The sequence below is a fragment of the Gekko japonicus genome, unplaced genomic scaffold (assembly GCF_001447785.1).
Source record: "Gekko japonicus isolate JY-2015 unplaced genomic scaffold, Gekko_japonicus_V1.1 scaffold36, whole genome shotgun sequence".
NCBI classification, from domain to species: domain Eukaryota; kingdom Metazoa; phylum Chordata; class Lepidosauria; order Squamata; family Gekkonidae; genus Gekko; species Gekko japonicus.
The window spans coordinates 1,557,638-1,579,084 of NW_015164182.1; positions in this window are offsets into that span (position 1 = coordinate 1,557,638).

Consider the following 21,447-nt stretch of genomic DNA (forward strand, 5'->3'; position numbering starts at 1 on the left):
ATTGGCACACATTAAAGTGTAAAAGTTACTGCTGCATCCAGGGTGTGTGTTCAGAATGTGACATTCTGAGACCAAAAACTGTTTCCGTTGAAATGAGTGGGCACTCACTTTTAACCTAAGTATTAAATTGAACAAATCAATTTTATTTGTTTAGAAAAACTAGTTTGCATTTTGAAAGATTTGCATGTTATATCTTTATCAAATATCCCAGGCTGTTAATTTCTTTTTAACATACTATCATTGGCAGATGTAAATATAAACCCCCTTCCCCTAAAACAAACAAAACCCTTGATTTCTTAAAGCTGAAGTTAAAAGCTGGGACTGCTGAGGCTATAAAACATAACTAACTAAAACTAATGATACCCTTCAGTTAAAGCCTGGGATTTGGCCTAGCACCTAAAAGACAGTGGATAGCCCAGGCTAGCCTGATCTCATCAGTTCTCAGAAGCTAACCAGGGTCACCCCTGGCATTTGGATGGGAGACCGCCAAGGAATACCAGAGTTGCAATGCCAAGCCAGGCACTGGCAAACCACTTCTGAATGTCCCTTGCCTTTAAAACCCCAGGGGGTTCACCATGAGTCAGCTGTGACTTGAGGAGGGGTGGGAGAGAAGGCCTTTTAACAACCTCACTCAGGTCTTGCAAACTGAGGGCTGCAACTTCTTTTCATTGAGTCAGTCCATCTCATTTTGTGTCTTCCTCTTTTGGGGGCTGCCTTCCAGCATTTTTTCCCAAGCATTATTGTCTTTTCCAGTGAGTCTTGTCTTCTCATAATGTGACCAAAGTATGATAGCCTCAGTTTTGCCATTTTAACTTCTAGGGGAGAGTTCAGGCTTGATTTGATCTACATCCCACTTATTTGTCTTTTTGGCAGCCCACTGTGTCTGTAAAACTCTCCCTCAAAACCACATTTCAACTGAATGGACTTTCTTCCAGTTTGATTTCTTCACTGTCCACATACTGATGGGGAACACCATACTCTGGGCTATCCTGGGTCAGTGTGGTTTGCAGTGAGAAAGGAGAAAGACACTATCAAAGGGAACAGTTTCACCCTCCTTACTGTAGCCTGCTGACCCACATGGCTACCCCCTCTCTGCAGGTGAGGACACAAAAAGGAGTGTGAAGGAGGATCTTAACTGGCAGGCTGGATAATGTAGGAGGAGGCAATAGTTGAGTTACCCCAAGGCATTTAGGGCCTCCAAGGTAAGATCCAGAAATAAAAGGGTATTCTAGTTGCTGCATTTTGAACCAATTGAATTTGAGAGTTTCCCAAGGCAACCCCACATGAAGCCAATTGCAGCACTTTGACCTGGATATAATCAGACTATGGATCACCATGGCCAAGTAATTTTTTTTTAGAAATGGCCATAGCTAGATTATTGACTAAAGCAGATAGAAGGTTCAGCATGCTACAGAGAAAACTTGAGCCTCCCTCCTGCTGCACCCCCAAGCAAAAAAACTGCTCTTTCAAAGGGAGACAGCCTAGCTCCTTTAGAACAGCCTAGCTCCTCACTCTTCAAGCAGCTTTGTCTTCAACCAACTCAATGTTCTCTGGATTAAGCTTTAGTTTACTGATCCACATCCATCCTGTTATCTTCTTTAGGCATTTGTTCAGGACCTTTGCAAATGAACTTTACCAAGAACCTGTTCTTACTATTCCTAAATCCTCTTGCTCTACTGTGTCTCTTTCCCACCCCAGTGGATGAATATTGTCATAAAGCTTCTTTGTTGGTGAGTTGTTAAAATGACTCTCCAGACCTTTGTTTTTATGATGAAGAATGAGAGATTTACTTAGTTGACTCTGGTCTCAAGCTGCCACTAGGGAGTAAACCTCTCTAGCTTTTCACAAAGAGGGTTTATTCTCTATTGCCACTAGCAGGCCACTGATAAAATTAGTGCCCACAGTGACTCTCTTGTACAGAAATCAGAATTTCATCCATAATTCAGGCAACATGGATTCCCAACTAGGCAGACTATTCCTGCTTGTTAGTTTGCAAACCTTATGCTTTAGCTCATCCTTATCAAAGACCATGGTTTGCAAAGACCAAATAACTCCAATTTCGGGGGGGGGGAGATAAAATTTTGCCTTTAAGTATATAAACATTCAGTGGCTACAAGTAAAAGTGTACAGTTGAACAGCAAAAGGCTGCACCATCTGAGAATAGGAAAAGGAAGTAGATATAACAGCCAGTGTCATATAATGGTTAGAATGTCAGATTAGGATCTAGGAGACCAAATTTGAATCCCCGTTCTGCCATCAAAGCTTGCTGGATGGCATTGGCCAGGAGGTATCCTCGCCTAGTGTGCAAAAACCCCTGGGGCCGGCCCTGCCCCCGGGGGCAACTGCTTCCAGCCACCTTTGCTCCTAGCACAGCAATGACTCTGACCCAGCCCCAGCCCCCTCCGGGAAATTGGAAAGTCTACGCCCCTGCTTGGGGCCAGGGACAACCAGTAAATGTTGGTCGATTGAATGCAATGCTCTGCGGGCACATATGGGGAGAGGTGATCCTGAAGATATACAGGTCCCTGGCCATTTAGGGCTCTGAAGGTTAACACCAGAACCTTGAACTGGATCCGGTACTCTATTGGCAGCCAGTGCAATTGGTGCAGCAGTGGCTGAATGTGAGCCCACACAGGTGTCACCATCAGCATACGTGCCACCACATTCTGCACTAGCTGCAGTTTCCAGGTCAAGTTCAGGGGAAGCCCTGTGTAGAGTGAGTTAGGATAATCGAGTCTGGGTCACAGTAGCTAAGACCTGGAGGGTGAGATAGGGAACCACTTGCATGACCAGCCATAGATGATAGAACGTCAATCCAGCAACGGCAGCCACCTGGGCCTCCATTAAAAGAGAGGGATCCAGGAGCACCCCTAGGATCTTCACCCTCGGCACCGGCACCAACAGTGTCCCACCAAGGACTGGGAGCTGGATTCCCGATCCCAGCTCCCACGACTCAGGTACAGGACGTCTGTCTTAATTGGATTCAGTTACAATTGGCTTTGTTTTGAGCCATGCAGTCACGGACCTGTAATGCCCTTCGGGGCAGAGTCTGGCCATCCACCCATCAGCAGATAGAGCTGGGTGTCATCAGCATATTGGTGACAACCCAGCCCATACCCCTGGACTAACTGGGTGAGGGGGTTCATGTAGATGTAGAATAACATTGGGGAGAGGATAGCCCCTTGCGGCACCCCACACTTTATTATGTCCCAAATTCCACCCTCCTCAGGATCCACCCCCAAAAGTCCTCCAACACCTGAAGATTCAGCCCACTTTTTAATACAACCAATGCATTTTGTTTTGCTTACATTTAGTGTATTTTGCAAAGCCCTTTTTTCCAAGTTCTAGAATTATTTTCCATTTCCATCTCTCCAGAAAAAAAGGCCTGCTCCAGTGGTATTGTCTGCTGCAAAACAGTTGTCACACTGGTCATATTGTTCCTTTGCAACCCAATTCACAGAGGTGGTGCTAGGGAGGTTTTCTGGAACAGAGAGTTCCTTCTTGGGATTGTTATACATTTTTGCTAATTTCTCTGATGGCATATACCACTGATACATCATTTTATAAAAATTCTCTGAGACTAGACCTCAGCATAAAATTAAGACCCTTCATCCAGATATTTTCCCACTATTTCATTTGTATACTATATCCAGTTTTTTGCCCATTTTATCCTAGATTCTTTCACTTGTTCATCCTGTCTCAAATTTCAACAAAAATTTATATATTTTAGCAATAACATGTCTGTTATTTGAACATAATTCTGTTTCAAATTCAATTTGATTGTTCAAAACCATGTGATCTTTTATCTGTTTTAAACCTTTATAATAATTGTGCATTTAAAAATCACTGGCAAGCATATCCTTCTGTTATAAAATCTTCTCTTAATTTCATTTTACAATCCCCTTGAGAAAAATCTAATATGTCACAATATGTTATATCATGGAATTTATATCATATTTATATCACGTTATATCATAGAATGCTTCTTGGGTAGCCACAAGCTGACCCCTATCCTCCCCCATCTGCCATGCTGCCCAGAAATTGGTCCCTGTTACCCAGATGCTGATGTCACAATGCCAGCATCACAATGCCCCAGGGAGATGGAGCTGTATAAATACACTTGAGCCTTGGCAGTTAGATTCACAGCTGTAAGTTTGAACTGAATTTATCTTGGCAGCTTGGAAAAGGCCCACCGTTGGGCTAACGGCAAGTCATCAAGAGGGCCAATGGCGAATTTTAAAGTGGGAGTTGGTGGGGAGAAGGTTGGTTGGCAGGAGGTAGGAGGGTGGCGAAGCAGGAGGTGGGTAGGAGGCAGTTGAAGACAGTTTTATTGAAGACTGCATTTGACTGGTTTAGTTTTGAATGACTGGCAGTCCAAATTGGAGTTTTTCATTGTTACTTTTAATGGGTTTTTATCAATGTTGTTTTCTTGAATTGTTTCAAAGGCTCCAGAAACAGCAAGATCGGCAAAGGGTGTGCCAAAGACGCAGTGACCTGGAGTTTTCTACTCTGTCCCCTCCCCAGCTCATCGGAACCCCCTACTCCACTAACCCTCGTCCACTAACTCTATCTCTTTCCTCTCTTTTGACCACCCCCACTATGTCTTCTAACCTGTTACCTCCACTGTGTCTTCTAACCCATAACTTCCACCATTCCCACTTTGTTGTTTCCTCTCTCCTACCACTCTTACTACTCTTCTTTCCCTTTCCTCCTCTACCACCACATCCCCTCTTCGCTTCCCCTCCCTACGCCCACCATCCCCTCTTCCCTTCCCTACCCCCACCTCCTCTACCCTCATATACCCACCCCCACTAACCTGCTAACCCACCAACTTACCCACCCCTGTCCCCATTGTACCTGTTCCCTCCACTAGCCCCGCCATTCCCTGTTCCATTTTCTCTACCACCCCAACCAATGGAAGGGGCATGGTGTCAGCTAGACCTCTGGCTATACTACATGGGTGTGGGGGGACTCTGGAATGTTGACTTTAGTTTCTGCTGTGTTTCCAGCCTTTATCTATGTAACAGAAGCCTTCGACCTTGAGTGGTGTATTTTTCTCCTGAGAATTATTGCCCATTACTTTGGCAGGTCCCTCTTGAATAATGTATATCTGCTTGCTTCACACGCTTTTAAAAAGTAAAGTAAAGGTTCCCTTGCTTGAAAGCCAGTCGAATCCGACTCTAGGGTTGTGGTGCTCATCTCCGTTTCAAAGAAGAAGAGCCAGCGCTGTCCGAAGACGTTTCTGTGGCCATGTGGCCAGCATGACTAAACACCAAGGATCACAGAACGCTGTTACCTTCCCACCAAAGTGGTACCTATTTATCTACTTGCAATTTCTTGCTTTCGAACTGCTAGGTTTAGCATATGCTTTAGGCCAGTTCTAACACTAAAAGCATTAAGATATCTGCATACTCTCAAAGTCTAAAAAAACTTTATTTCTTTGAATGAAAGCTGTAGGGAACTGATTGCTGCAGGAGTCTGACAAAGTGTTAGAACTCCTTTTAGTTCCCGGACTCGTACCCTACCATGGCTGATGACTTATGAATACTTATATAAATATATAACTGATGACACTGGGAGCATACTGGTTACCACCAGCAAGGAAGAGCTGATTACCACCACCACTGCGACGACCATGTCCATGGGTGGTGGACCAAGAATCCTATTCCTGGTCTCATGCCCCAGGCTGCACTGAAGAGAGCTGGGTGATAACTCCTGATCCAAGGCTACCTGCCTATGGATGGTGCTATGGCAGCCATTACCCAAAAGTCTACGGGAAGGTGGCTAAGAGCAAGGAGATGCAAATTGAGTGGGTACGGCAAGAGCTCCTGGCGCAGAATGAGGAACTATGCCAGGACATGCAAGAGATGGTGTTCGACGTTCCCCAGCTCATTGCGGATGCTGTGAAGCGTGAGATGTGTGTACTCCTAACTGATGGGGAAAGAGGAAAAGGCCAGGACCAGTCGCGTGATGGGGCACAGGCTAAGGATCAGATGGGAAGTGTTCCCATTCCCATTAACCTTCCAGGGGGGCCCAGGCGATTAGCAGCCAGCTGGGCTGCCGGGACCCCCACACCACTGGCACCAATGCCCAGACCGGATCGGAGCAGTGAAATGTTGGATACCACCTTCAATGGGGATCCTGACAAGCTGGCCTTCTTCCTGCTACAAATATGTAATTCCTAAGGGACTGGGGTCCTTGGTTTGCCACTGACGAGCGCCGAGTGCACTATATTGGGTCATAGCTAAGAGAGTGGGTGGCCGACTGGTTTGTGGGTCTGCACAACATTAGGAGTCCCGAAATCCATGATGTGACTGCATTTATATGGGCCCTGCAAAGACAATATGATGACTCCCTGAAATTTGAGAAGGCGCCTACCCGCCTGTGAGCCTGAGACAAGGAAATAAGACAGTTCATGAATTTTCTGATGAATTCAAGATGTATGCAGCTAAGGTACAGGGTTGGCCCAAAAAAGTCCTGATTGAGCAATATCATATCTGACTCGAATCACCAGATCCTGGAGAAGGTCCTCAACTCCAGCAACCCACTGACCCTTACTAATTGGTCCGCAAGGCCACTGATGCAGAGAACTGGCTGAATGTGATCAAGATGTACCTCCCTAAATTGGTCCCGAAGACACCAGGGTGTGTGTGTGTGAAGGGAAAGGGCGCGATCCAATCCTAAAGAGTCCATGTGAGACTGGCGTATGAAGCAAGGAGTGTGCCTGTGCTGCAGAACACCAGGGCACTATGCCGCCTTCTGCCCAGCAACCTTGATGCCTCCTGGGGGGAAGGCACCTGAACGGCGTGGCTGAAAAACGCCAGCAAAAACAGGAGGAGTGCAACCTAAGCAGCCGAGAGCTCTCCAACTGAATGCAGCCCCGGACAGGCTTCATCCAGTGGAGATGCCACTCAGCTGGCAGGAAAAGGCTGGGACCTGCTGTAAGTGGCGCAAACCAGCAGGTTCAAAAGCTGTCGGCGCCACGTTTGGTGAGCAATACTACCCCCTATTTTTCGTGACTGTGTCCATAGTGAACCCGGAAATGAGCACCCAAGTAAGAGTGAGGGCCCTAATTGACTCTGGGTGTGCAAGAGACTTAATCAGTCCAGCCATAGTTACAGGGTTGGGGGTTCCTGTACAAACCCTACCTGAGCCTCTCATCTTCACCCGAATGGATGGCTCCTCCATGAAGGAGCCTTGTAAATATCAGACTGTGCCAGTGAACATGGGGATGGGGCCCCACTGGGAGCAACAGGTGTTTGTGATCAACCCGATGGCCCGCTTCTCTATGGTGTTAGGGAACCCCTGGCTAAGAGACCATGATCCTTATATACAGTGGAGTGTAGGAGCATTACATTTCCCCAACTCCAAATGCAATGATCATATATGGAATGCTGAGTGGGGGGAAGTGCCCAGCACTCAGCTGGAACTCACCTCAATCCCGGCTGAGTACAGAGACCTAGCCCAGGTATTCGAGGAGGATGAAGCAGACCAACTTCCCCCCCACCGTAACAAAAGGGAAACTATATGCTATGAGCCCAGCCGAAAAAGAGGAGCTGAGGAAGTTCATTGATAAAAACCTGGCTCGGGGGTTCATCCAGCCAGCCTCTTCACCTTTTGCAGCCCCCATACTCTTCCAGGAAAAGAAAGATGAGGGATTGAGACTCTACATGGATTACAGGGGCTTGAATGCAAATTCCACCCTTCCTTTAATCAAAGACCTCCTGGCCAAGGCCTCGAGGGGCAAAGTGTTCACCAAGCTGGATATGCAAGATACTTATTTCCGGGTGCACATCCGGGAGGGGGACAAGCACAAAATGGTGTTCAACACTTCCTTGGGGCAGTTTGAATATTTGGTTATGTCATTTGGATTGGTGCCCCCCCCGGGGGTCTTCATGAACTTGATTCATGAAGTCTTGCACAAGCACCTATTCAAGGGGGTCCTAGTTTATCTTGATGATATCTTGATCTATTTGCCTGATAAGGCTTTCCACATGACTGTAGTGTGGGAGGTGCTAGAGACCCTGTATGAACTTGTTTGTCAAACTTTCTAAATGAGTTCCACAAGAGTGTAGTAGACTTCCTGGGCTATTGCATCTCTGGGGAGGGGTTGGGGGTGGACACACACAAGGTTGATGAAAATAAAATGTTTGTGGTTCAAGTCGATGCCTCGGATGTAGCCATGGGAGTGGGGCAATCCTGCAAAAGGGAGAGGATGGTAAACTCCACCCCCTGGCTTATGTGTCTAAGAAATTCAATTCTACTGAGCGCACCCTGTAACCTCAATGCCAAGCAACTCCGGTGGGTGGAGTTTTTCTCCAATTATGTTTCACCCTCCAGCACCTCCCCAGAAAGTCAAATTTCTTGGCTGATGCCCTGTCACACCTCCCTCAGCATGCCAGTCAAAGGAGGGAGGTGGTGGACTCTATGTTCACTCCCTCCCAGCTGGGAGGAGCAGTGGTGATGAGGAGTTGTGCCATGGCTGAGAAGGGGAGAGAGGAAGAGCTATGGGTGGCTAAGTTTAAAGAAGCCCTTACAGAAATGGATAGGGCAGAAATTGCCAAAAACCCGTCCCTCCAGCAAAATACAAATGGCTGGTGGTATCGGGGAGGGGGGCAAGCTTTTTGTGCCACATGCTTTGCGCGGTGAGGTGTTGCATTTTGGTCATGAATCTAAACATGCTGGACATTATGGATATTTAAAGACTTTACATCTACTGCAACACCAGTTTTGGTAGCCGCACATGCATGCTGACATTTCTCAATATGTGGGTTCATGCCAGACTTGCTTGATGGGAAAAAGAGAACCTGGACAACCCCCAGGAACTTTGCAACCTTTAGAAACCCCTAGTCGCCCCTGGGAAGTGATTTCCATTGATTTTATTACGATCTGCCACCCAGTAAAGGATATACTGTGATCTGGGTCATGGTGGATTTGTTTTCTAAACAGTCTCACTTCATCCCGTGTAAACAACTGCCAACCACCAAAGCCTTGGCTAAAATGTTTATGCACCACATTTTCAGGTTGCATTCAGTGCCCAGTAAAATAATATCCAACAGAGGAGCCCAGTTCTTGACCAAATTTTGAAAAGAACTCTTGCAGGTTTTGGGGATTACCCGAGGGCTCAGTAGTGCCTATCACCTGGAGACTGATGGACAAACCGAACGTGTCAATCAAATAGTTGAGCAGTTCTTGCGCTGCTTTACCAACTACCAGCAGGATAATTGGGCTGAATTGTTGCCTTATGCAGAGTACAGTTATAATAGCTCCACAGGGTTGTCTCCTTTCAAAGCAATGCATGGCTTTGAAGGCACCCCCTGTCCACCATATGTACCCCCAAACAATAGGGACCCCAAGCATATATAATGTATAAAGAAACAAAAATGCAAGGGTAGATAATCAACAAATATACAAATTTCACAAGTTGCCAGTAGACACAAGTCTATTGAAACATGGTAACATTATATATTAAAAAGTAGAGACATCACCCTGCAAACAAAAGTCCATATGGTCAAAGCAGTGGTATTCCCAGTAGTGCTGTATGGCTGCAAGAGTTGGACTATAAGGAAGGCCGAGCGCCGAATAGATTCTTTTGAATTATGGTGCTGGAGAAGACTCTTGAGAGTCCCCTGGACTGCAAGGAGATCAAATCAGTCAATCCTAAAAGAAATCAACCCTGACTGTTTCCTGGAAGGCCAGATACTGAAGCTGATGCTGAAATACTCTGGCCACCAAATGAGAAGGGAGCACTCACTGGAGAAGACCCTGATGCTGGGAAAGATTGAAGGTCAAAGAAGAAGGGGATGGCAAAGGATGAGATGGTTAGACAGTGTTATCGAGGTAATGAACATGAAATTAAGCAAACTCCAGAGCACAACAGAAGACAGGAGGGTCTGGCATGATGTGGTCCATGAGGTCGTGAAGAGTCGGACTCGACTGTGTGACTGAACAACAACAACAATTCAAAGATAATGGTCACAATAATGGTAATAAACAAGAGACTCCTCTGAATCCTTCCATGAAATAGTGTCCAAAGGACCTCAAAGGCCACAAACAAGGCAGAGGATGTCCCAAAGAACAAAGAAACTTCTGCAGCCGAAAGATGTCCTTCCTAAATATGCCAAATGTTTCAAAACATTATTCCTCAATTACACAATTAAAAAATGGAACTACAGTATAACAGTGAAAAACAAGAAGCCAAAGAGAGATTCAAAATACATGTATTCCAGTGCTTCTTTATGAACAACACATCATAAAAAGAACATTTTACACTCACCCAGATTTACAGAATAGTCTAGGCACAGCTCATATCTCAAATGGAATCCATGGTTCTCAAAGCTCACAAACCTCCTGCTGTTAATAAGTGCTTCATTTACAAGCTACTGCAATAGCTGGTGGCATCCTTAAAGGAAAAGTACCTGAATATAGACTAAAGGGTAGATTTCTTCTCAGATAGTATTAAGGTCTTGATCCCTTACAAAAATAAATCTTGCCTCTCCCCATAATGAATTTCATGCCTTTTGTATTTTATAATAGACCCGAATATTTATTGCTTGATTTCCTATCAACTGTTCTTATTATTTAACTAACCTGATACCCGTGCTTTGCTACGGTATTTAAGTTCTATAAATCCAGTTATAATACCAATGATGCAAAGTTTGAAATGTGAGATTTGTTGTATAAATTCTAGTGGAGAAGATTGTAGTGTAAAAAATGAAGTGAGACATATGTACTTTTTCTCTCTCTACTAAAGGACCTCTCTGTAGACCACTTAGGTGGTTCTGCCGTCAGGTGCTAGGATCACCAGGCTGCTTGATGAACTCACTCTGGAGAAGGCAACAGAGAACTGAACCCAAGGAAGGATTGGAGTTGTCTCTGGTTGCGTGGGGATGGGAGATCCAAGTACATCAGTGACTTTCTGCAGGTCCATCCCCAATCCCTTCCCCGAAATACAGTAATCCGAGAAGTCCACTTTTTCCTTATGGAACTCGCATTTGGAAAGCTTAGCAAAAAGATGGTGTTCATACAGCATTTCCAGTACCTCCCTCACCAAAGTCACATGTGAGTCCTTATCTCGTGAATAAATCAGGATATCATCAAGATAAACCAAACCCCCTTTGAACAGGTGCTTGTGCAATACTTCATTTATTAAGTTCATGAATGCCCCTGGGGCTCCGGCCAACCCGAAGGGCGTAACCAGGTATTCGAACTGTCCAAAAGGAGTACTCAATGCTGTCTTGTGTTCATCCCCCTCCCAGATGCACACTCAAAAGTAAGCGTCTCAACTTCAGCCTCCTCCCAAGTTTGGCACTTTCCCCTAAATTCAGCCCTGACAAGGTACAATTTTCCCCTGAAGGCTCTAAGATTCTACAGACTGAGTCTGCTAAATTACCTCTGTATGGTAGGTAAAGGTAAAGGTTTCCCTTCCTTGAAAGCCAGTCAAATCCGACTCTAGGGATGCGGTGCTCATCTCTGTTTCCAAGCCGAAGAGCCAGCGCTGTCCAGAGATGTTTCCGTGGTCATGTGGCCAGCATGACTAGACGCTAAGGTGCATGTAACACTGTTACCTTCCCACTGAAGCGGTACCTATTTATCTAATTGCAATTTCTTGCTTTCGAACTGCTAGGTTGGCAGGAGTTGGGACCAAAGATGGGAACTCCATCTTGTGGCACTCGGGTCTCGAACTGCTGAACTACCGATCTTTCGGTCTGCAGTTCAGCGTCTTAACTACTTAAGCCACTGCAGCCCTGTATGGTACATTCAGCTATTGAATGTGGCCAGTAGGCTCTTTGGTCCAGGTATCTCATCCTTGCAAGCAGCTACAAGCATTCATTTCATATCCCTTGAAGAGGGTCACGGTAATCTGTTTGAGCAAAAAGGAGATAGATTTTAATTCTTATCAGCCAAATTCCACAAAAAGGCCACTTCAGAGGTCCCGATCCACCCGACCTCCATATAGGAAGTTGACTCGGCCCTTGGTAGGGGGAAATACCTGGAAGCAGAATCTGTGCAGTATGGCAGTGGACTGACCGTGATGTTCATTAGATGTCCAGAAAAATCAATAGCAAATGGGCCATTGAAAGTGACAGGACTGATTTGTCAGCAGAGCTGGAGAGCTGAGTTTTTCCTCATGGCCTGTTTACACAAAAGGAGAATCACAGCCCATTAATCAAGCCTTTGGCAGGAGGGATGGTAGAAGGGGGTGGAGGAAACTCCAGTGACCCCACTTTGGTGTCATGTCCAGGTATGCATCCCTCCACCACTTTCAATCCTCCCCAAAAGACTTTGCCGTAACAGGCTATTCAAAAGGTTTTACTCCCTGCTGAAGCAGGAATAGAACGCCAAGAAAGGGAGCAGAAAATGATATTTTACCCCTCCCCCATAGCAGAGGAGGGCTTAGGCTAAGGTTTTCAAGGAAATTCCTAGAGATTTGGGAGAGGAGCCTGAGGATGGTAGGGTTTGAAGAGGAAACAGGGCTCAGCAGGGGATAATACCACAGAGTCCACCCTTCACTGCAGCCATTTTCTCCAGCGGAACTGATCTTTGGGATCAGCTGAAATTCCAGGAGATCTCCAGGCCCCAACTGGACATGGGCAACTAGGGTTGCCAGACCCCCAGTCCCAGAGGGATTTCCCCCCATTTGGGGGGCTCCTTCCTCCTGCCAGCCAGCTGGTCAATGCGGGGGGGAGCCCCACCCCCAAGAGTGACCTCCTGGCCACCCTTACTGCAAGGTTTAAAGGGCCCTCCAGCTGGCCCTTTAAATCTTGCAAGAGGGAGGGAGGAAGAGGGGTAGCCGGAAGCGCCTGCACTCCAAGCCACAAATTCTCAGCTTGGAGTGCAGGTGCATGACCTCCCCTCTCCACCTCTTCCCAACAGCATTTAAAGGGACCCTTTAAATATTTTTGGGAAGAGGTGCCCCCCCACACCTGCACTCCAAGCTGTGAAATCGCAGCTTGGAGTGCAGGCACGTCTGGTCTGGTCTGGTCTGGTCTGGTCTGGTCTGGTCTGGTCTCCCCTCCCCTCCCCTCCCCACCACAACAGCATTAAAGGGACCCTTTAAATGCTGCAGGGAAGAGGGGGGGACCATGTGCCTGCACTCCAAAATGCAAATTTGTGGCTTGGAGTGCAGGCATGCATGACCTCCCCTCCCCACCTCTTATCAACAGGATTTAAATGCTGTTGGGAAGAGGCAGGGACCACTCCCCTCCTCAGCTCTTCCCAACAGCATTTAAAGAAGTGGGGGCCATGCACCTGCACTCCAAGCGGGAATTCACTGCTTGGAGTGCAGGTGTGTGTGAGGGCCCCCCCCACCTCTTTCCAAAAGCATTTAAAGAGACCCTTTAAATGCTTTTGGCAAGAAGGGGGGGTGTTGGTCCCCAATGTCATGACATCACTTCTGCATGATATCATCATGTTGGGTGCATCCCTGCCCCCTCCCGTAACGCCCCCACCAGGGACTTGGAAGGACCTGGCAACCCTTTTGGCAATCCTACTTCATGCATCTCCTTTTTTCAGAGATTCCTGGTCCCTACTATAATTTTTTACATTAAAAATTAAGTCTGTCACCCCTTTCTTCAGACAGAAGGAGGGGGAGCTATGAGTTCAGTTTTTCTACCCAGCTACTTAGCAAGATATAAATTTATTTATTTATGTAGATATTTATACCCTGCTTTTCTCCCAAATGGTGACCCAGAGTGGCTTACAACGTTCTCACCTCCTCTATTCTGTCCTCACAACCACCCTACGAGGGTTGAGTGACTGGCCTATGGTCACCGAGAGACCCAGGAGATAATGTGAGTGGCAAGGGTGTGGACCAACCAGCAGAAGTGTATCGATGTCACTGCCAAAGAGGATTGTGCTGATAGATTTCTCTCCACAGCTTTTGCACCAATCAAGCCACAGTTGAGGTGAAATTTAAAGTCCTGTTTTGCGAGCTACTAGAGATGGGTTTGTTGGCATTTGCCACCAGCTTCAGAAAGATTCTGGGTTGCAGTTTAGATTTGAAGCATCCAGGGGCTGTGTTCACATGGACAATTTGATCCGTTCCCTTTGCTGTTTCCTTATGGATTTAAAGTGCCTGATCAGACAGCAACATCTGTCTGTCATGCCTGAGTCGTCGGAGTTCCATTCCCCCCTCCCCTTGCCCCGTGGTTTTTTGATACCTGATAAAGTCCGATCCTGTTGGTCTGAGCTGCTTCAAAAATGGATTTCCTGTTGTCTAGTCTCTCTGTTGCGCAGCCAAGCAGTCAGGCAGGTCTCACTGAGCTCTTGCTTTCCGGCCGCCATCCCCCCCCCCCCCCCTACTTACGAGATCGCATGACTATATATATGCACCTCTCCCCCCCGGGGGGGGGGGGCTGCTCAAAACCGTGTTTTCTTTTGAAAAACTCTCAAAGAAAGACACCTCTTTTTCTGCAGCTTTTTAATATCGTTTGGGGAAGGGGTAAATGGAAAAGATTGGAGGGAGGATGGCAGTGCACTCCATTTCCCAGCAGTCTCTTCATCACTTTTGCAATTGCTCTGTGCACATAATTTTAAAATAAAATGGCCGACAGCCCCATGAACTCCATATCCCGCATGCTGAGTGCTTCTGGGCATGCTCCTAAGGGCAAACTTCTTAAAAAATGGCTACAGGCTGACTCCCTGCTTTCTGCCCTCTGGTCATGCCAGGAGGGGTAAAACGGCAGTGAAGCATGCTAAAACGGCTGAGTGTGGTCAGGATTCTCTGCCACAAAATAACCTGGCTTAATTTGAGGATTAAACTGTCCATGTGAATGCAGCCAGGGAGGGACTCATTATCTGTGAGAATTCTGAATACTGCCTATGTCATTATTGTCACATAACTACAGTTCCCTCCCCCTTCAACCCGTAGTCTGTACTGGTGATGAATGGAGAATGGGTGCTTGGCTGGCAGGGCTCCTAATCGGCACCTGCGGTGCTGATTCAGGTGATCAACTGGCCAGGGAAAAAGCGAGCTGGCCTGCTCTTGTGCCTGTTAACCACAGCTTCATCTGCAGAAGCATTTGGTGGCATGAGTTACATGTTGCCAGTTTCTAATCTCTGCAGGCCAAGCTGCTGTTAGAGGCAGAGGCACAGAGATCAGTTGGCAACTTTCAGGCTGAGTGTGGCCCTTTAAAAAAAAAAGAAAGGACTAAGGACTTAATATTTGCCCAGATTTTTCTTGTTTTGCTGCAATTGGTGTTACAACTTGAGCAAAGCTCCCCTGAAATTTTAAGATTGAAGTATTTCTGTGTGAGTGAAAAGATGTTTTGAGTCTCTCACCTTGCAAGAGAATACGACTTTGGTTGTTTATACTTCATTTTTGCAGAAGAGTGAATGAATGTGTCTCTCCATTTGTGACAGGAAAAGAAATTCAGCAGACAGAGTGATCCACACCAAGAACAAGAAACACAGGCAAGCTGGCCAGTGCTCTCCTCTGCCAGACATTTCCCATGAAACTCATCTGAAGCCTGATGCAGTGGCAAAGGGGCATACACCAGACCCATGTTGTCATGCAAATGAATGGGCTTGCGCAAAAGGAGGGAAGGGGTGCCTGGCCAGCAAGGCTGAGTACAAAGAATAGGGACAGGGGGGGCTCTCCCCTGTCATCTAATATGCTACAAAGTCCTGGTGTTTGTTATAGAATCATAGAGTTGGAAGGGGCCACACAGACCATCTAGTCCACCCCCTGCCTGCCCAATGCAGGACCAGCCTAAAGCATCTCTGACAAATATTTGTCCAGCCTCTTCTTGAAAGCTGTCAGTGAAGGAGAGCTAACCACCTCTCTAGGCAGATGATTCCACCTTTGAACCACTCTGACTGTGAAAAAGTTTTTCCTAATATCCAGCTGATACCTTTCTGCATGTAATTTAAACCCGTTGCTTTGGGTCCTATCCTCTGCTGCCAACTGGAACAGCTCCTTGCGCTCCTCCAAATGACAGCCTTTAAAATATTTAGAGCAATCATGTCCCCCCTCAATCTCCTCTTCTCCAAACTAAACATTCCCAGAGCAACAACATGAGGACTTTAAATCAGATTTCCATGGAGTTTTGTATTGCCCAGACTCAAGTGTGCCCTATTCTTCTTGCAAGAGGAACCTATGGGCAGAAGCAGCCGCTGCCTTTCCTTCTAGGCTGTTTTCTACTCCGTAAACTGCCCCATGGAGCTGCTGTTGGCTTCATTGTGAAACTTGTGCACAGCCACCTAAGTAATATGATTTTGCAAAGGTCTTTGTGGAGTGCTTTAAGGAGAAGAAAACAGCCCAGAGGGGAAGGCAACTGTGACTTCTGCGTGCACAAGAACCAAGGCTTGTGTGAGTCTGGGAGGCACAAAACGTCCACTGAAAGTCCAGTTCAAAGTCCTCATTTTGTCTACCAACAAACATGAGAAACTTTTAACGTGTAAATCAGCCTCTCAATTCATGACAGCCTTGTTACTTTTTTTAATGTCACTTGAAATTCCTCCAGTTTTTTGCCTGAACACCAGCCTTGATATTTTGACTTTTTAGGTGCCCATAGAGATTTGTGGGCCACTCCATTTGGGAATTGCCCTCCTGATGCAACTGCCGAAATATTTTTATCAACTGACAGTCCCAAAACTAAGAAGAGCTTTTACTTTGGCAAGACTGAACGTTCTTCCCTTGGCAGTTTTGGAGGGCAGATATAGTAAAGTATCATACTCTAATAGAACACGCAGATGCTCATATCATACAATTGAAACCATTGAACATATGATTATGGAATGCCCTATATTCGATGAGTTCAGGGCTAATTTAGTCACCCCTTTACTTAAAGATATGGAACTGCTAAACGTGCGAGCCCAGGTGTCATGGCTACTATTGGATACCAATGATAAGAGAAATAATATTAAGGTCTTCTAAAATATTTTCTTTGGTTCTGACTTCTGCTTAAGGTGATAGCCGTATGAGCAGTACTAGATGGATAGATAGATGGATAGATGGATAGATGGATGGATAGATGGATAGATGGATAGATGGATGGATAGATGGATAGATGGATAGATAGATGGATAGATAGATAGATGGATAGATAGATAGATGGATGGATAGATGGATAGATGGATAGATGGATAGATGGATAGATGGATAGATGGATAGATAGATGATAGATAGATAGATGGATAGATAGATGGATAGATAGATAGATAGATAGATGATGGATAGATGATGGCAAGGGTCATTTCGTAGAAAAAGAGCTAGGGGGACTCATTAGCATAACTCATTAGCATATGCCACACCCCCTGACATCACCGGAAGTGTGTCATAAGGCCACGCCCCCTGACATCACTGGGGTTCCCATTCCTAAGGTGGAGGCAGGGGATCTCCCGCGATTGCGAGGAGGAGGAGGCGGCCTGGGCGGGTCACAGCAGCGCAGGCGAGCCGCGGAACAGCAGGGCTGCTTCTGGCGGCGGCGGCGACTTCCCCCACGCTCAGCCGCCCGCTTGCTGCACTGAGCGTGACGGGAAAGGCGAAGCCGGGATGCGGCTGGGAAACCTACTCGCTCGTCCGCGCCCAACGCAGCGCGCCCCGCCTCCTCCCCACAGCCGGCGGCGACCTCCAGCGGGCACCAGCAGGGAGCTCCAGGCCCTGCCCTCCCGCACCTCACCCGGGTGGATGGCGTCCCCCCGCGTCCCCCCCCAAATGACCCCTGGATGATGGATGGATAGATGGATAGACAGACAGGCAGATTTGTGGGCCTCCCAAGAAATTGTGCTTATAAACAATTTTTTGCTTCACTTCTTTGGCTTGTCTGTGTAGGAACCTCAATGTCTATTCCAAATAAAAGGTTGCCAACTTCCAGGCAGAGCCTGGAGTTCTCCCAAAGTTTCAACTGATCTCCAGACTACAGAGATCAGTTCCCCTGGATGAAAGGGCAGTTTTGGAAGGTAGACTCTATGGCTTCACAACACTGCCGAGTGATCGGCCCTCCCCAAACTCCACCTTCCCCAGGCTTCCCCGGGGAATTCCTGAGCCTGGAGTTGGAAATCCGGTCACATCAGGTGACTCTGCTAAAGATGTGATAACCACTTGAAGACTGAGCCAAACCTATTCAAATTGCTTGTTTTCTCTGCAGTCAAGTAACTCCATGCACTCATATTGGTGATCTATTCACAATTTAAAAATACCAGGATTTTGAACACATATGTTGGTGGAGTTCTTCATCACACACAATCTGACCAGTAGCCATTGCTGGCTTGTGCTTGGAACTGTCTGAGTTACTATGACTGATGGAAAGTGTAGTTTTCCCAGTCTTCCAATTCAATTCAGGAGGCTGCAAAAGCCGCAGTTCCCATCAGCCGAGACAGGAGCTCATGCTGGGTCAGATTGGGAAAAGTAATTGACAGCAGGGGAAAGGACTTGGCCACAGTTTATCCTATTTAAAGAAATGTGTACTCCTCTCTTCTGGGAAAGATTTATGGCTTGGGGGGGGGCAATGGCAGGGAGTGAATGGACATTGAGGCGAGCAACTTACATGCATCTGTTTTGCAAGCATTATGTCAGAGTGTGACAGATAGTAGGGTGTTGTTCAGAGGGAAGGCAGCATGCTATAGCCCAACCTTATCAGATCTCAGAGGCTAAGCAGGGTCAGTATTTGGATGGAAGGCTCTGCAGAGGAAGGCAATGGCAAACCACCTCTGCTTCTTACTTGCCTGGAAAGCCCCTTGCTGGGGTCACCATGACTTGGTTGTGACTTGATAGCACATACGTATGTAGGGGGTTGTTCACCCATCACTAAAACATCTTCTGTTTCAGAGCTGGAAAAATGTACCAGAGAGAGGACAGAAGTGGAGAAAGTGGAGAAGGGGTGTGTGTGTGTGGGGGGGGCAAATTAGAAAGAGAGGAAAAAGACGTCTCTGGAATCCAATTTCAACAGCTACTTTCACCCCCTATATGATCCCGGCTTCTGATCAGTTATAATGCAATTAGTTTGATAGAGGATGCTCTTGTCTCCCACTGCCTCCTTAAAAATTTCTTTCTTTCTAAAAGAGAGAGCGACACAGAGAGAGAGAGAATGTTCGCAAGTTGGCATGAGAATCAAAGATGACAGACAAATGGCAGATAAAAGCACGACTTAGTAAAAAATGTAATACCTTCTCTTCAGTCACCCACAAGGCACTTTAGGGAATGAGAGGAATATCCAGGGAGCGGGAACAAAAGGGGCTGAAAAGAAAAGACGAAGGAGGAGCTGAGAGGAGAACTAGAGAGGGGATAAAGCAGAAGGGAGCCTGCTGGTTTGTCTTGTCGGGTAGGTGATGGGGGTCTCTGACAAGCAGGTGTATGTGGGGGGGGGGGAGAAAAATATTTAAAGTGTTTTTAAGGCATTTTTTTTAAAGCAAAGAAAGAAAACGAATGCCTCAGAAATGTGCGAGACAATCGCGTGCTTGCATACCTGCATGTGCACACAGAATTGCAGCTGATCCTATGTGTGTTTAGTGAAGCTTGATCCCAGTCTCAGTGGGACATTTACTTGAGAGTAAGCCCTGTTGAACTTAGTGGGACTTCTGTGTGTGTAAAGTGCCGCCAAGTCACAACTGATTTATAGTGATCCCAGCAAGGGGTTTTCAAGGCAAGTGAGAAGCAGAGGTGGTTTACCATTGCCTGCCTCTGCAAGGCCTCCCTTGGTGGCCTCCCTTCCAAGTACTAACCAGGGCTGACCCTGCTCAGCTTCCGAGATCTGATGAGATCAGGCTGTACCATGACACCTTTCCTCCGTAGTGGGACTTACTGCTATGTAAACATGCACACTGCACAGGGTCATCCTTCCTGTCCATCCACTGTTACAATGCAGAGCTAAGTGCACAGCCAAGAAGCCACCGTCTCCAGCAGCTGTTTCCAGCAATGAGTATGAGTTGGGAATGTGAGGAGAGGTGGGTGATTCCTGGGATCAGATGAGACCCCATGGAAAGAGTTTAATTGCAGCCCCTAACAGAAAAGTGCACTACATCTGCATATGGAGGGTTTAGTCCCATTAGCTAGCACTGACGTTCCTTCATTATGCCCATTGGGCTGAGAGATCTGCTGCAATGGGCCTGGCAGCAAGTCTGACTTTTTAGGGGCCCTCAGATGAAAGCCAAGTGAAGCTGGCAGCAGCAGAGTCATAGGCAAAGTCAAGGAATATGAATCAGCTCCAGCAGGGAGGCATGGGTGCTGTGTCTCAGTGGCAGAGCATCTGCTTGGCATTCAGAAGGTCCTAGGTTCAGTCCCCAGCATCTCTAGCTCAAAGGTTCAGGTGGCCAGTGATGTGAAAGATCTTGACCTGAGATCCTGGACTGCTGCTGCCAAGGGCCTAGTGTAGTAGATGGCATCTTGATCTGAGCAGAATTCTACAAAAAGGGCCCATGTATCCACATGCACTAGAAATGCAAAGATTTCTGTTCCAAGCAGCTCATTTCATTATTTATGAACCTTTTCAATCCAGTAAGCCTTTTCATTCCTTTGGTTTGTTTGTGGCCTTTTCCTTTCTGTTTGTCACCTCTGCACACATGTGCATTGATAAAATGCTAGAAGCATGGAACTGTACGTAGGACAGACAACAATAATTTTGGTATGGTACTTTATTAATATGCACATGCCCTTGTGAGCCTTGATAGAACACCACCCAGAAAGAATTTCTGTGCAATCATACATGCAATTCATCCAGATTGCTTTTTTGTGATGTTTCATCTACTCACGCACATGCATGGGTAGCACAGAAGAAGGGAAGAGGCTAATTGTAATAGCACTGATCTTACACTTTGTTGTTCAAAGCATACATTATGCTGTTGTTGAGGCTAGGAGACAGTGGCTTGCCTGAGGCTGTCTAGTGACTTCAGAGGCAAGATTTGAAGGAGAGACTTCATGAATCATTCATGATTTTAGCTACACCAGCTAACTCAAATTAACAAAATGGCTTAAAATGTCACATGGTTTAATTACAGGAATGATAGGAAAAATTGCCCCAGCACCTCTCAAGACAGACATTCCACTTACCCATTTTGGGAATTATCTGTCCCCTAGCCCCAATTTCCCATGGGAGGAAAAATGGCCTCCACATAGTGATGCTCTAGGAATTTCATCTCTGTGGAAAAGACCATAGAGACTATGAGAGGTATTTTTGATATCCACACATTAACATTTCTATGTAAAATCACCTGAAGACTGAGGCTGTGAACCTTTTTTTACCCAGTCAAGTGGAATTAGAGGCCCCAGGGGTGGAGTGGGAAACAGAACTTGTGCCACAGCATCCATTTCTCACATGTTCAAGAGCCTCATAAACCACACGTGATGCATAAATTGCCACTGTGGGGCCTGGTGTGACATCTGCCTACATGCATATTTTGGAATTGATGTTTGCAGCACTAATAATCCACCAGCAACTGTTGGCACATGAATCAAAATATGCCATGTAATGTAATGTGGGACCCCCGATATGCAATGCAAAAGGTCAT